Here is a 5,904-nt window from a genome sequence, read left to right on the forward strand (position 1 = left end):
ACACGGTGGAAAGAAATTGATAACTCAAGATAAAAAATTGAAGAAATTTGAACTGCATAACGTTCAAATTTCTTCAATTTCAGGTATATTTCGAGTTATCAACTTCTTCCCGCCGTGTACGTATATAACCTATGTAACTTTCTGCACTATAAAAGTTTCAGCATTTGATGAGAGTCTGAAAACCCCGTTAGAGTATCGGAGTTTATATTAGTTTAAGGTTAGTGGGAAGGTAACTGCATTACCTTGTGTAGAGTGCACCTGGTTGTGGCCAGCGATTTATCCGTTTTGATACTACGATGCAGTAAAATACCAGCAATATTAACTTTACCGAACCAATTATAATTACATATAACGGCCCGATTCGAAGAATGAGATACGATGACTGGTTTAGGTTAAGTTAGTTCATATATCGTTTGTATGTGGTATAATTGACAGAAGCAGTTCGATTCGGGCAACCAATGTCACTTAGACGTTAGAAATTTCGTAAATTGATCTTACTGAGATCACAGCGTAATCGAAATAAACGTCAATTTTGACGTCGTTTAGCTATCGATCTTTTAGAGATCTTTCCAAGATCTTAAACGTGTCTTAATCATTCTTCGAATCGGGCCGTAAGTCGACAGTCGCGTACCTGTCAGGTATTTTCAGATTTCAATCGCACGTGAACATAACATTAAGTTATGTCCTTCGATTCGATATGCTTGTTTGCGTTATACAGCATTATATATTTTAGTCAGCCAACTCTTGGAACATGAAACGACCCGCAAATTTTGTAGATATAAAATAGTGGTATCAGCTATTTTTTTAATATATATTATATAGCACTTGAAAAGGGAGAGTACAGCGGTTCACCGTCAGCCTCTGATAACATGACTACGTATTTAACAACTGAGCCGCAGGATAGAGGTCGATTCAAATTTAACAATTTGTTACGGGTTTGGACTGGTTTTGATACAACCTTGACGTCGTCTGAGTGATTGGCGTTCATCTCACGCACCATTTTCACTTCATTTAAAAAAAAAACAAAACCTAACAAATTGTCAAATCTGTATCGGGTTCATCTGGGATATTTATAGTTTATAGTCTTTCGCTGCACCTAAGTTTTAGTATCAAGTACATAAAAGTCAGTAAGCCAGTAGAGATAATCTGCGACTATTATTTTGATTTTGAAATCCGTAGACCATAATTCTGTTTAAATAAGAAGTATTACGCGTAACTCTGCGTAGGGAGCGGCACTATTACAATCCAGGATCTACCGCGAAACAAGAAAATCTAAATTTCTTTATCTAACCCCTCTATCACTCTTGCATATTCGAGCAATAAAGAAGGAGATAACCAAATTTCATTAATGTCATATTTTATTACCTGTGAAAACTTGACACAATACAGTTTAAGGCACAATATGTATAAGTTATATGTAGCAATATGTATGTGTGCTCTATGGTTTACGATAGGTGCTAGTGCTTCACTCTGGAGGCAGAACCTTGCAGTTATACCCCCTAACGTCAGTGCGTCACGATGTAGGTACGCGGCCAATTTAAACTTACACTTTGATATCAAAATTACATTTAGCTCATACCTACTTGTTCGTTGGCGCGAGCGACACACACGGGTAAATGATAGCAAAATTACATTATTTCGACGTCAAACTGCACATTTGAATTGGCATCCATATCAATCTGCGTCAAATGGAGACGCATATCAAAAATAGTTTTACTGTGCTGTAGATGAAATAATGCTATAATAGTCTACCCACAGATCAGTATCTCTTTCTGTAATATCCGCAGTCCATGTCCAACAAGTTTCTAAGTAAAGTACCTAGATAGTGTCTGCAACACCATCGCTTGGGGACGCGTCGATGTCTGGGATGTAATAGCACGGATGGCTGCATCCGAAATTCGCTCTAGCATCCGTGTATATTGTATGTTCCAACGACGTATAATCTCGTAAAGGTACGATAGACCGAGCAGTGGCACGTAATCATTATATGTATAACCCATTGAGTTTTAGTGTATACACGTCAGCTTCCTCGAATCTCCCGGCGCTTATGCGCATACGTTTACGTAACTGCTAAAATTGTGGTAGGTATATACTCGTATTTATTCAGAATTACAAGGGATTAGAATGGTGAGGTTTCCTCTGCTCCCAAGAAGAATTCTTAGTAAAGTTAGGTATGTAACTCCACTAGAATTGCAAGCGCCCATAGGTTGCGGTAGCTGCTTAAAATTAGGCGAGCACGCATGTTTGTCATCATCGTCGTATTAAAAAAGTCAACTGTCTTTAATTTTAAGCGTATAATAAATGAGCTTCACAAAAATCGCAAGTCTAAGAAAACATTTAAAAGCCATAAAGGCGTATCACATATATAATTATATGTATAAGTCATTGTGAAATGTATTTTTGCAAAGATTGTACACATAGGTATTTCTCTATCAGAGTAAATTGAGTTAGTTAAAATCAGACTCGTAAAATAAATGATCAATCCGTGCAATTTAAAAATAAAAATAAACGATGGCCTCGTCGAGCGGAAGCAGTGAGCACAGGGCGAGTGGCTCTAAACCCAATCATGCGCGTTATTGGGCACCGGCCTGTGATGCGTCCCGGGTAAGGGGTAAGGATAGCGCAAGCTTACTCTAGTGAACTAAACTAGCGTACGGCCTAAGGGCGGGTTGCATTACGCACAATTGGCGATCGGGTTATTTTCAATGTGAAATTGGCTGCTCTTATTTTATGAAGGACTGCCGACCGTACAATAGTTTTAACGAATTGAGATTGCGATTAACGAATTTAATTAGTTTCAGTTGGTATGGCGGAACAGCTAATCTTAACCTATGGCGCGCAATACTGCTAAGCGCATGCAGAATGAAAACGTCTTTGAAAATGGAGATTGTAGATATCTACATGTCAGAATTCCAAAATTTCCAACAAAATCCGTCTAGAGGATACCTAAAGACGTGCAAAACCAACATCTGGAAAGTCGTTTCCAAATTATACAGAGCGGGCAAATAAGAAGTATACATTTTGTTTTTGTTTTTTTAATTTTAACTATAAAGTTCAAAGAATATTAAGTATTGTTTTAAAAATATTCAGGGTTGGTAAATATTCCCTTCATTCAAATATTATACCTAATTAAATCAGCACGCGATTTTTCATAATATGTAAAATAATTTAGTATACGTACTATACATAGTAACGCATTATTCCTGCTAATTATGGAATTCCCAATATAATTTCAGACGCCGCTCCCGTTAAAATAGAGTAGGTTACTTGCTGTAAAATCTCTTCCGCGTCGTTGAAATTTCCCATGTTTCCTTTGCTTCAAGATAGACATCTACCACACATAGTTATGTTCCCAGCAGAAGTTCTCAAAGCGGATTGTTATACCTTGAAGTGAAACGAGTCGTGTCCTCGAGCGGCGTATTGGCTCAAGCAGCGCTCAACTTTGCTAAGTAGGGGCTCGCCTAGGTATCACGAAATTCACAAAGCAGCCTGAGAACGGCTTCGTAGAAAGAATAAACAGAATCGACTTGCAACTTTTCCGTGGGGACTTTCCATTTGGAAGTTGTTTAGGCATATAAGTTTGTTGCTGACAGAATCAGAAAAAGTCAGGTAAGTTAGGCACGAAGTATTGGTAAAATCGTAATTGGGAAGTACAATTTTATGTTACCTACATTTAGGAAGCTACAAAATTAAATGAACTTTTATTCGTAAAAATACACAATACATACAAAAAAATAGTAATGGTTACAAAAGTAGAGCCGACTGGATTCGCATAAATTTATGTACCTAAATAATAATGTATATTGGAGGTGTATTCAGAAATGTGAAATGTAATATTTACATCATATTAGTGTATTTCATGTTAATAATAAATAAATAAAAATAAATAAATAAAAATGTTATTTATTCAGGTATTAACCCATTAAATTACAATAACGCAACAATACAATAAAATAAAATATACAATTAAAATTAAGGCTAATTATATGTATAGGTGCAGCGGGGAAACCTTGCTCATACAGTAGCAGGTTGTATACACTACTTTAACAATACTGTTCGCCGTTTCGCTTACTCTCCCGACGAACGACCAGTGCCTTTTACGCATTATAGCGTAAAAGTCATCTACTCTGTTCTCGGCGAACATACCAGACGCACTACACCGCCACGGTAGCCGTAACATTGCACGAAACGCGTTGTTGTACTGTACTCGAAGTCTATTGAACGATCGTTTCGTGAAATGGTACCACAGCTGGCTAGTGTAGAACGCCTGACAGTACGCCTTAAACAAAGTTATTTTGGCTTGGTCGGAACAGTGAGCAAAACGACGTGCCAGCATGTTGCTTCTCATCGCTATGGCCCGCCGCTGTCGTTCGAGATCGTCATCGTCCTTTAATCTCTCTGTCAAAACATGCCCTAGATACTTAAAACTACTTACACATTTTAATTCTGTCCCGTTTAACCTAACAGGTGGAACGAAATCTGGGCCCTTATCATATTTAAAAACAATTATTTCAGATTTTTTTACATTGTATTTTAGTCCGTGTGTTGCAGCATAATGCTCACATATCGACACTAGCATCCTAAGGCCCGTGATAGAAGGGCTCAGCAGCGCCATATCGTCCGCGTAGCTAAAGTTGTTGGCACATACGCCCGCGACATGACACCCGACGGCGGCGCTGCTGAGCTCCTCTATCAGGTCGTTTATGTAAAGATTAAACAGCAATGGCGATGTCAGTCCACCCTGTCTAACTCCGCATTGCAACTTATACGGGTCCGAATTGGCATTTCCCCATCTAACGCTATTCATCTGGTTCCCATACCAGTATCTCAACAGAGTGGCTATTCTACTCGGTACACCTGCCTTTGATACTTTATCCCATAATAAATCATAGTCAATAGTATCAAAAGCATGGCTCAGATCCAGAAAACAGCCGTAAACCGACGTCCTTTTCTTAAGATATCGGTTTACGACGTTTTTAAGACAGAATATCTGTTGAGAGACCCGGACGGAACCCAAACTGGGCGTCGTGTAGACGTATGTGTTTGGCAAGTATCGGGTTAATTAATCGTTCAAGAACTTTGGAGAACACGGTAGCTAACGAGATAGGTCGGTAGTTGGACGGGTCACTATGATCGCCAGTCCTGTTTTTAACGATGGGAACCACATTCGTAGTCATAAATTCATCAGGTAAGTAGCCGTGCGCTAAACACAAATTAAATAATTGCGCCATCTTTACATGCAATAATGGGCCCCCATACAAAATATGTTCAATACTTAGACCGTCGTGGCCCGGCGACTTTCCGCGTTTCATTTTTCTAACACATTGCCATATCATATCTTGCGTAATGAATAACTCGGAACCTGTACGATGTAATACGAGTACCCAAACTTATATAATGAATTCATTGTATCTTGTGGGTAAATAAACGCTAGAATTATCTTTTGCTACTAGAGAGAAGACAAGCAAATAAGTTATTCATTAGTTTGTACTAACACGAAGAAATTAACGAATACGTTGCTCATCAAGTATTTAACGAAACAATTGTAGTTAGGTAATTCGAATTATTTACTTGAACAAAAACACAAAATAATCCTACTCATTATAAGCTCTAATAGATCTGCACATGAAAAGCATATGGTCGGATAAGAAGTTAAGCCCAAAATGACTTTTTAATGTATATTTACTAAATTTTTGTTTCTAATTCTAAGACACCAACTCTTATGTTTCTATCTTTGTTCATTGTCGAGATAAATTCATGCATAAAGTCCGATATGATGAATTTCCGAAAATGTTGTAAGGCATGTGGCATTATTTTTATTAATACCGTTATGACATAAATTACGAATACCTAACAGGGACGCATTATAACATAAAGCGTTATGCTTTGAAGTGATATTTTTCG

The sequence above is a fragment of the Cydia pomonella genome, chromosome 5, assembly GCF_033807575.1.
Source record: "Cydia pomonella isolate Wapato2018A chromosome 5, ilCydPomo1, whole genome shotgun sequence".
Lineage (NCBI taxonomy): Eukaryota > Metazoa > Arthropoda > Insecta > Lepidoptera > Tortricidae > Cydia > Cydia pomonella.